At 38.7% G+C, this 11,839-nt stretch overlaps 1 non-coding gene across 1 annotated transcript; it reads left to right on the forward strand.

The window, feature by feature from the left end:
- The first annotated feature begins 1,357 nt into the window (after window positions 1-1,357).
- On the forward strand, window positions 1,358-1,519 carry LOC116589637. The gene has a single exon (XR_004285394.1). It is a non-coding gene; the product is annotated as a U1 spliceosomal RNA (small nuclear RNA).
- Window positions 1,520-11,839: the final 10,320 nt, after the last annotated feature.

The raw sequence follows: 11,839 nt of genomic DNA on the forward strand, positions 1-11,839 counted from the left end.
TAGGGACGCCTGGGTGGCTCAGTTGGTTGAGCAGCTGCCTTCGGCTCGGGTCATGATCCCAGCGTCCTGGGATCGAGTCCCACATCGGGCTCCTTGCTCAGTGGGGAGCCTGCTTCTCCCTCTGCCTCTGCCTGCCATTCTGTCTGCATAAATAAATAAAATCTTTAAAAAAAAAAAAAAGTAAATCCTCATACAGCTTTCATTAAAAATGTTTCTGCTCTACTCTTGGTTTAAATATACTTTAAAACTCAATTGCAGCACTGATGAGCACAAAAATATCCAGATTCAGAAAAATGTCTCAAAGACTGGCATTTAATGCTATCCATTCCGAGAATGTGTCATGTAGAATTCTAAGGGTGGATATAATTTCTGAATTTAGAACTTCTCAGCCAAATAGCCCTTTTTTTCCTCCAGCTTTATTGAGATATAATTGATATACAGCAGAGTGAAAGTTTAAAGGGTACACGTTGAGTTGATACATTTATATTTCCCAATAGCACTATCACCTTAGCATTAACTAACACCTCCATCACAGCACGCAATTAGCACTTCTTTTTTGTGAGAAGTATAATAATTTGTAATTATTCACTTACATGTGTGTCTTCCTTTTGTTTTGTGATTTGATTACCTTTGTACACTCATACCTAACATAGGCCCAACACACAAGAGGCATTAAAAGATGTTTGATGAATAAATGTAAGAATCTGCTCCTCCCTTTTCCTATAAAATAAGTGTTGGACATAGGAGTAACTTAAATAAAGACACTGCAAGTGAGCCTGCATTTAATATTCTGTGGCCTATCATTCCCAACTGAAAAAGATAGATAGTGCCTTAAAAGTACTCTTACTGAAAAGATCTTCTTTCTAAAGTATGAAGATTCCATACAAAAGATTTTGGTCCTGTCTGGTGTAGCAAACATATCCATTAAAATATAACAGTAAGTAGGTATCGCCCTCGCCCCGCAAGGACGACAAGAACCCTGGTTCGGATGCATCTTCTCTCTCTTTATTTCCGCAAGTCTACACACTTATATACGCTTACATGACCAATCAGCGAGCAGGGTACAGGAGGGAGCGAATCAGGCTATGCACCTAAACGAACAACTTCACTAGCAACCAATGCTGTTTACTTCCTCTTTGGGCGTTCCGCTTAGTCTCACGAGGCAATCCTAACCTGGCAACTAGCCAGGCGCCATCTTTTAATGGCGGAGGCCGCCCTGGCCAGGGGCCTGCCTCCGACAAGTAGGGGTGCTGGGTGGCTCAGTTGGTTAAGTGTCCAAGTCTTGATTCTGGTTCAGGTCATGATCGCATGGTCATGAGATAGAGTCCTGCATCCAACTCCGCGCTGAGCACGGAGCCTGCTTAAGATGCTCTCCCTCACCATGATCACAAAGGTGGTTTTCCCAGGGTGAGGTTTACCCATTGCACTCCAGATGTGCAGACCCCTGTAATTTCTCCACATGTGGGGGACTCGACTGCATAATTCTGGTAGTGGTGAACTGTGTTCATGCTTTCCCCTTAAAAAAAAAGATGTTTTCTTTCCCTCTGCACTACCTTCCATCGCCCCACTAGAGCATATGTGCACAAATTCTCTCTCTTTCTAAAAAAAGGAGATATACACACACACACACACACACACACACACACACACACACACATATGGCAATGAGTAGATGGTATTTAAAATTTTTAAGTGACATTTTTTATTTGCAAAGGAATTTAAGATCTGTAAATTCTAAACTCAGTACAACCAACCTTTCCCAAACAAATACAGGGTCATAAGAAATGAACTATATTTCAGCTAAAGATTCCAACTAGATTTTAAGGTGAAAGATGATTAATGAGTGTTCAGGTGAGTGGAAACTACTTTGGGCTGCTGCCATGGTGTTTTGATATCACTTGGCAGCAATTTGCAGAAGACAAATAAACACTGGAACAAAATGCTCTGTGTACCTCTTTCCTTTGTCCCAAGCATGATTCCATTGTTGTCAGAGTGATGTGAGAATAAATGCTTTTAAGACACATATGTAAAAAGAAACTGTAAGTATCTGACAGACACCTCAATATTGATCATCAAAATAGCAAAATTTGCCTGATAGACTAATCAGAAAACAGCTTTTTCTTCTACACCGTGGTAACCATTTCTATGTTCTATACCGTGGTAACCATTTCTATGTTTAGGTAATTACATTATTTTAGGCAAAGGAATCGTTTGAGTAAATTTTCATTTTTCATTATTCATCATTCATTATTCTTCTCAAATACTGAAGACTTACGTGGCCATCTTAGTAATGTAATTGTCAGTATTTGACATTTTTGTTTGAGACATGGCAGTCACAGCCTCCACTAATTAGTTCTCTGGTAATGAAGTCCATTGTAATGATGGTGATCCTGTTAAAAATATTTTAATTGTTAAATCAGTTTTAATTACACATGACGTGGTTCAAAGTCAATCAATGTTCTTACTTCGTTGCACAGACACATACGTCACACCAAGGTACATGCTAGCATAAGCTCCACCAAGGCAGGAATATTTGTCTGATTTATTCACTGCTGTACCCCTAGAACCTACAACAGTTCCTGAACATTGAAGGAACCCCATACACAATTGTGGAGAGAATTGTGCCATATGAAACACAATGGCCATGGTTTTATTTGTATATAAACTGAATGCCCCCTAGAGCAACTCTGAAAAGTGTGAGGTTCTATTTTCCCTTAACTTCACCTTCTATTCTCTGTAGCCTTCGGAGTCCCTGTCAAATCTACTCTGTTTCCTTTGAGCACCTAATAATGTTAAGAATAATTATAATTCTTACATAATATAGTGCTTACCAAGTCCAGAAACTGAACTGTGTGCTTTTATTTTCATTTCCTTCCTACAACAATATTACAAAACAACTTATAACTCTCCTTTGATAGATGAGTTAAACTGAAATACAGAAAGGTAAATACTTTGACCACTTTTGAAACCAATGGAGGAGCTGGGATGAGATCTTGAATACCTTTACCTAGAAGCCTTACGTCATCACCTTATCATATCACTTCCCCATGACCCCTTACCCACTACTCCTCCTCAGTACCACAATGGTAAGAGGACATGCTACCCTTCTTTTCTCAGTTCCCTTTCCTTAACCTGCCAATGCCAGAATCCATCCTTTCTGCCTCAACTAGAATGGGGAAGCTTCAATTATGTAGGATGGCTGACTAATCAATTCATTACCCTTTGGGGTAAATAAGTTTCAGTCCATGTACTGCCTAAGCCAAACCTTTCATCTCTGCTCAGTGGTAAGTTTCATCTGTTCATAGAGAATTCAGGCAACAGCAAAAAATTTATAAAAACATCTCCTAAGGCAGATAAAATTTCATTCATTCCATACCCTTCATTATAAAGCTTATTTGCCTATTTGTCAAACACTGTGTTAGGTAATGGGGATATGAAGTTGAGTAAAGCAAAGCCCTCATCCTCTCAGAACTAATGGAAGAGAGGAAATGAGAGGAAAAGAAGGCATGATGGTAGCATTAATGTTTTAAATAAGGTGCCATGTGCCGCTTCCAGTCGGCAACGGCGACGAGAGAAGAATTAGGCACAAACAAGTCAGCTGCAAAAGACTGGGAGCAGGGGACAACAGTCGAAAAGGACGGCTGCCACGAGCAGCTCCACAGTCTCACTTTTATTAGATAGAAAACAAGAGCCAACAGAGGGACTGATGAAGGTCACACGTTAGTCACGTCTTGCAGGCCAGCAAGGAGGAGGGTAATGTTTATAGTTAACCAAGCACATTCAAAGGACTCATCTAACTAACGACGAGCACTTCTGGGAAGAGAAAGGAGCGATCACGAAAAAGGGAAGCAGGCGGTTTCCGTTCCACCCTGAGCTGACCGGGCATTCCGGGGTGCTCGGCTTCCCTGAAGCAGGCGGCGTTCCGCCCTGGGCGGGCCAGGCGTTCCCGGCTGCCCGGCTTCGGTGAAGGGGCAGCCTTCCGCCCTGAGTGAGCCGGGCATCCCCAGCTGCCCAGCTTCACGGTCCTACGTCGTCCTTCTCCCCAAAGACCTGTTGTCAGTATCAGTGTTTCTTAAGGCCATATCTAAATGTGCTTGGCAACTAGTAAAATCCTCCAGGGGTTACAGTTTAAGTAACAAATTGTTCCGAGGGGCAGCAGCAGCCATGGTGGTCCTAAAGAGAAAAAATTCTACAGAAAGAGGTTAGGTAAGTTTTAACAACAAAGGCAATTTTAATGTTGGGTCTTTTAGAAAAAAAAAATAGTATTGGAGAGAGAAATAAATGGGGGAAGGGAGTAGACTAAGAAGAGGAACACTGTGAGCAAATATGAAGAAAATGGGTAATTGCATTTGTGTTTAGAAACTGATCATCTATTTTAATTAGAGTACAGCCATAGCCATCTTTCCAAATTACTGGTTTGAGGACACAGAATTTTCAAAAGGGAATGTATTATATATGAAAAGAATGCAAAAGAGCTGGATTTTTACAACACAAGAGAAAAGTTTTATACTGATTTAATTTTTAAAATTAAAGTACATATACATATTGTAGAAAGGAATTTCTTTTATTAAAAAGTAAGGATGCTGAGTGCTGCTAAAATTTAATGAGGACAATTTTACAAAACAGGAACTTTAGTTATGTCTTGAAGAACTAAAGTTATAAAATAGGTATGATCCTTATCTTTTCATTATTTCTTTCAATGTTTCATGGGGTGGTTACCTATATTATGCATATGCATATAGTTACTCCAAGAAAAAACAACCCAAGTAAGGGATTTTGTAGCATGAGGAAATCATTCTCCACCCAAAGAATAGACAGCTCATCAATAACTGAATTAATACTATTTTTCCATTCATAACTGTCCTCAACATTTGTCTTTTTGGGCAATACCAGTAGGGAGGCAGGCAGGTGATCTCTTTCATAAGTCAGCCATATTTATTCCCCACAAATTTTAAATAATGTAGAAACATTCATACTAGTAGTGTCTAAGTTGGTTTGGGTTCTTTCTTAGGATACTCATTTATTTTTTTAAAAGAAACCCTAAAATCCTAATGAGATGATCAGAATAGTAAAATGTTTACGGAACCAAATGAAGTCTTCAGCAGTCTACGTTAGCGGTAACACACGATGATACCCTCCGTCTGTTCCTCGATCCCCCACCCACGCCCTCCCAGCCCTCTCCTCTCCCAGTAATCCCCGCCCTTTCATGACATCAGCATCTACCAGTGTTCCAGCCACAAATCTAGGAATCATCCCTTATTTCTACTTCATCTCTTACATCCATGTCATCCACAAATCCTGTCGCTTCTACATCCAAAATATATCACAAAATGGGCTATTCTTCTACACTGTCTCTGCCTCTGCCCACCTACAATCCCCTCTCAACAAGACTAGTTCAACCCATCCGAACGTCTCCATGCTTTCATTATGAATCATTCTCCAAGAAGAGCTAAAATAAATCAATTTTAAAAGCTGGATTTCTAATTCCACTTACAAAAAGTGAGTATATAGTATTTAACATATAAAAAATGTATAGAGAAAATAGGGCAAACCTCAGTATTTGACAGACCGCATTAGGGCATCTAAAAAAACATTATTTTATCTTATCTTATATTATACATAAGCATTATATTGTTATATTATAAATTATATTATATTAAAATATTATAAATATTACTATATATTTATATTAACATATAAAAATGTATAGAGAAAAATAGGGCAAACCTCAGTATTTGACAGACTGCATTAAGGAATAAAACTTTACCAACACATTTCAATTCCCTTACCTGTCTCTCCTCAATCAATTTTCTCATTCACTAACCTCCAACGCTCCTATATTTGATGTTTATTTTACCAGCATACCTCTTTTTGGTGTGCTACATATATATCTCTAAGAAATGCTACTTCTTCATTTTAAAAGTCTGATATAAATGGTATTATATTTTATTTATCCCTTGGCAACTTGTTGTTTCACTCATTGTTATGCCTGTGACATTTATGAATGTCAATTTTCAGTTCTGCCTAATATTCCACATTCTGAATAAATAATATTTCATTCATCCATTCTCCTGTTGATGTATATTTAAGTGGTTTTTAGGTTTTTTTTTTATTGTTACTACAAACAATGCTTCCATAGATATTTTTATACTCTACTGTATATTTTCCAGAGTTTATTCTTAGGTATGTTCCTCAGACTAAATTGCTAAGCAACAGAGAATTTCATCTTCAAATTTACGTTATAGAACTGACCCACTGTAGTTATTTTCAGTGAGTCAGTTCTTTTGGAAGATAAGATAGATCCAGTAGTTAGAGGAAGGTGAATACTGTGCTCATCTGCCAAGAGTCTAGAGTAATAGAATTCTCTCAGGAGTCTGAGTGTAAGATCAGATAATGTCTTAGGACAAGGCAACACTCAGAGGGCTGCTGAATCCACTAAGCAGATTCTTCTACTGTATTCATACAAGATGGGAGATGTCTGTTCAATTTAGCCAACCCACTCACAATATGCAAAGATAGGACTGTTATAATTGGGAAGAATTCACTCAATAGATATTTCTAGTACTGCATACATAAGCAGGCGCATTTTGCCCTTAAGTCTCTCTACCCACCAAAATCAGTGGCTCTTATTAGAACTATTAGCCATTTTACTCAGTGTTTGTGCCCCTCCCTCCTATCAACAAAACAGGTTTTGAAATAGCAATTTAAAAAATCTACACAAGATGTGGCTTATGAATTTGTCAAGCACTCTCCATGACCAGAGATAAATCGAGACAAGTATTAGTATGGGCATAATAACGTTTATTATCTATTTGAACCTAATAGGAGACAAGTGTTGATTGGGAAGGAGGAGGAGCTTTATTCAGGAGGCTGGCTACGTGGAAGACTGTAGGCGGTGACCAGCTCAGGGCTGGATGATCTTCAGGAGGAAATCTGAAAGATCTGTCCCTGCAGATGCAGAAGGCTTCTTCTATCTCCTGGAAACTGCCTGTTGATTCCCAACCAACACTAACTGCCAGTTTTGCTTTTGACTTACATGGGAAGGAAAAAAAGATTTGGAGCAAGGTGACAAGCAGGTGAGTGTGTCAGAAGGTGAGTGGACCAGGTGAGTTTGTCAGAAGTGTAAAGTGACATAATTTTTTGTGAAGTGCCTGGTGATTTTGTTGTTGTCTGTGCTCCTCTGTTTTGGGAGAAGGAAAACATTTGATAGAAACTAAGAACTTTTAACAATCAATTTCCCCAAGACTCAGGGCAGATCTGTCTTTAGTGTGTGTGTGCGTGCATGTGTGTGTTTATCATCTCTTGTGTAATGGGAAGTTCCATCTCTATCCTGCCAATTATCTCTGTTGGGTTGGATTTTGAATAAATGGAAAGAATACAGCCAAGAATCTATGACTCAGAAAAGATGATTTTCTCTTTTTTTAAATTAAATTAAATTTATTTATTTGACAGAGAGCACTAGAGAAGGCAAGCACAAGTCGGGTGCAGAGAGAGAGGGAGAAGCTCCCAATGTAGGGTTGGATTACAGGACTTGGGGATCATGACCTGAGCCAAAGGCAGACTCTTAACCAACTGAGCCATCCAGGTGCCCTGATTTTCTATGTTAATACTGCCTGGCTAATGTGCCATCTAGAATCAGATAAGAGATGGTCCTTAAACAGATCTGTAAAATATTACACTATTTACAATTAGAGTTTTTTGTCAAAGGGCAGGAAAGGATGATGAGATACCCTACGTTCTGACCCTTATGTCTTTACATCATAAAGATGCTGCCCAGGAAACAGTAACTTAATGGCGCAGAAACTAAGAGAAAGATCAAAAGATTTTGGATACTATCCAGAATCTATAAAGAATTCATCAAATTCAAAACCCAAAGAACAAATAATCCAATCAAGAAATGGGCAGAAGACGTGAACAGACATTTCCGCAAAGAAAAAAACCAAATGGCCAACAGACACGTGAAAAAGTGCTCAACATCACTCATTATCAGGGAAATACAAATCAAAACCACAATGAGATACCACCTCACACCAGTCAGAATGGCTAAAATTAACTAGTCAGGATCCATATCGGCAAGGATGCAGAGAAAGGAGAATCTTCCTTCACTGTTGGTGAGAATGCAAGCTGGTGCAGCCACTCTGGAAAACAGTATGGAAGTTCCTCAAAAGGTTGAAAATAAAGCTACCCTATGACCAAGCAATCGCACTGCTGGGTATTTACTCTAAAGATACAAATGTAGTGATCCAAAGAAGCACGTACACCCAAATGTTTATAGCAGCAATGTCCACAATAGCCAAACTATGGAAAGAGATGCCCATCAACAGGTGAATAGATAAAGAAGATGTGGTATAAGATCTGCAATGGAATATTATGCAGCCATCAAAAGTGAAATCTTGACATTTGCAACAACATGGATGGAACTATAGAGTATAATGCTAAGTGAAATAAGTCAATCAGGGAAAGACAATTATCATATGATCTCACTGATATAAGGAATTTGAGAAACAAAACAGAGGATCATAGGGGAAGAGAAAAATGAAGTAAGATGAAACCAGAAAGGAAGAAAAACCATGAGACTCTTAATCTCAGGAAACAAACTGAGGGTTGTTGGAGTAGAGTAGGGAGGGATAGGGTGGCTGGGTGATGGACATTAGAGAGTATGTGCTATGGTGAGTGCTGTGAATTGTGTAAGACTGATGAATCACAGACCTGTACCCCTGAAACAAATATTACATTATAAAATAAAATAAAATACAAAAAATACAAAAATAAATAAACCCCCCTGCTGGGAAAGCCATCCTATTCAGGATTTAAAATACCCCTTTAGGAAAGGAAATCCATGACAACTGTGTTCACCCTGTAATCCATATTAACCATGTCTTCTCTCACCCTAGACTGGAAAGACAGGACAATAGTATGGGTAATTCAGACTTCGGCTACAGCCACATATGCTGTCAATTGTTGGATATGTCATCTGAAAGCCCAGTCAGTGCGGGATCATGGAGACCCCCTTGGTCCATTCCATTTAGAACACCTCAGAAATCCCCAAAGGTGATTGGTTTCCAATTGTTAAGGCCAAAATAAAAATATATAGTGTTAGAGGGCACCTAGTGGGCTCAGTGAGTAGAGCATGTGACTCTTGGTCTTGGGGTCAAGAGTTCAAATCCTATGTTGGGCATTAAGCTTACTTAATTTAAAAAAAAAAAAAAAAAGACTATTTAAAAAGCCATAGTGTTAGAATAGCTAGATTCTTTCAAAATGATCATGAGTCACCCTGATGTCTCACAGTCCCTCAAAGTACTGTATTAAAAGAGGTTATTTTCAAAGGATAGAAAATAGGCTTGTATTCCTCAGTTAGATACCACTTGAAACCATCACCCAAAAGGTACCAGCTCCCTATGTGTGTAAACAAAAGTCTTGTTTCCTTTCTGGCTACAGATGATATCCATAGCAAGGTTCAGGCAAGCAGAGATTAGAGGGACTGAGCTGCCCTGTTGGTCAGCTGATTCTAAGACTTGAGAAGGACCCCACCATTTGTCTTTGTGCTCTGGCTGGGTTTGTCTTTAGTTGCAAATCACGTGGAGTGCCCTGGGCCACCGACTGCATTGCAAATTCTTCTACCCTTTCTAGACACTCCAGCAAACCCCTTCTCCCTCCACTTGGCTGATGAGACTAAACATTGGGCTAGATCCTTGAAATGATTTACTAGACTGATGGTGACCACTCAGACAATATCTCTGATGGGAATGAATGTTTCTTTGGTTATACATTGTTGCCATAATGGGAGGCTGCTTCTCATCAATGTGTGTTTTGCAACCTGTCCCAAACTCTAACCATCACGAAACCACGAAAACTTCAGCTAACTTACAAATATCATTAGATTCCCTAAAGTCCTGGATAACCATATGGCCCTAGACTATACCCTAGCTTATCAAGGGGGAATTTATGTTATTCATAAATTCATCTGCAAATTCATCTTTCTGTGCTTATATCAATACCTCCTTGGAAGTGGAAACCAGTATTGATAACATCAGACAGCAAGCCACTTGGTTGCAGCAAACTCTAGATTGCCATACACCCCTGTTCCAGAGAGGATGGAACCGGTTCACATATACTTTCCCCTGGATACCATCAGGGCTTAGGTTCATATTAGGCGGTATTGTAAGACATTCTAAAATTAGGACTCACCCTCGTGCTAGTAGTATTATGTGTATACATAGGAATTAAGCTCATTACAAATGTGTGTGCCAAAACTGTGCAAGCAAGTCACATCAGTTGTGCGTTAAGGAATGCTTCAAACCCACATTAACATATTCCATTCCAAGATCCTGACTACGCCCTAGATCAGCATGAAGCAGTTACTGAAGATGGACCTTGGTCCTTAATCCCATAGATATGGAATGATAAATTGACAGTGGGAAATTGAGGCCACCTTGATCTTCATAACTAGCAAGATGATCTTTAATAGGTGTTCTTAGGTTCATATGATTGATTTACTAACACTCCTTGTGAATCTATATATCTTATTTTCTTTTTTAGAAGGAGAATAGAAAACCCTTGCACATCACAGAACAAGAATTAGGCCTCTTGCACAACCCTCCAGCACTGAAAGTTGTAAATAGGAACCACAAATTCTACAGAGAATCAAGAAATTGTAACAGGCTACTGCACTCATTCACTGATAAAGGAGACTTCCTTTCTTCTGAAACCCTCTCTGTGAGGCAGAAACCTCAGAGCTGGCTTTTGGGCAAGTGTCTGCCTTCTCTTCAGGTGACTGGCCCTCTGAATAAAGCTCATATCCCTTCCCAATCAACACTTGTCTTGACGAATATTGACCTTTCAAGCAATGGGCAGCTGATTTGATATTTGGTATTAAAAATCTGAAAAAAAAAAGATAATATGCTCTGATTTTAGGATGGTAACATTCACTTAATTACTGATAAAATCCCTAAATAATACTTAAAATGTGAGACCATTTATTTTTATTTTAAGGTAAAAGTAACCTGAACACAAAAAGATATATAAAAATTTTAAGCCATAGAATAACATAGAAAGGACCCTGTGTGTTCACTGCCCCAAATCCTAGCAGATGCAGGAATTTCATCCACCATAATCCTGCAAGCCCTAACTTGTTCTCTCCCACCATGAGGACTCATTTAGAGTCAGTGAATGCCATCTTTGGTTTTTGCCATTTAAAATTCTTTTTCTCATATGGTACAAACCTGTTTTTTTAAAACTTCTGTCTATGAGTACAAAAATATATCAATATATAATGTAGGCATTTGACAATAACAACTTTGAATATAACTGAAGGCAGGATGATTTCTAAATAATGAGATTAATTTTATAACAATGAATTTTTGTTTTGTTTCCAGATCCCCACTTCTATAAACCATATTAATTTACTTTTAGACCTGAAAATTAAGAAAATGTTCCCTAATGAATATCGTTAGTCTCTTAGATGTTATATTTTTATTTTGCAATATTTGTATGCTCAGGCCTTTGGAAATCAGAATAATTTAGTGTCATTATGTTGAAATCTTACACGTCTTTCTTTTTTTTTTTTTTAACACAAAGTCAAACCAGTCACAGGATAATGAGCTTCACACTTCTTGTTGCTTGACCAAAGTACTGAGGTTTCCTAAATCCCTGGGCCTCCTCACCTGCTCTTCTACTCAAATTCTCTCACTTCGCCTCACAAACTACAGCTTGAGAGAAGCTGGTGAGAGGCAAGCAACCATGGAAGAAGCCAAAAACAATCCCACAAAACAAAGGCTCATTTTTTCCCTCTCTTGGAGTATCATGACAAAGAAAACAGCACTGCTGCATCCTCATATAT

This window comes from Mustela erminea, chromosome 4, assembly GCF_009829155.1.
Source record: "Mustela erminea isolate mMusErm1 chromosome 4, mMusErm1.Pri, whole genome shotgun sequence".
NCBI classification, from domain to species: domain Eukaryota; kingdom Metazoa; phylum Chordata; class Mammalia; order Carnivora; family Mustelidae; genus Mustela; species Mustela erminea.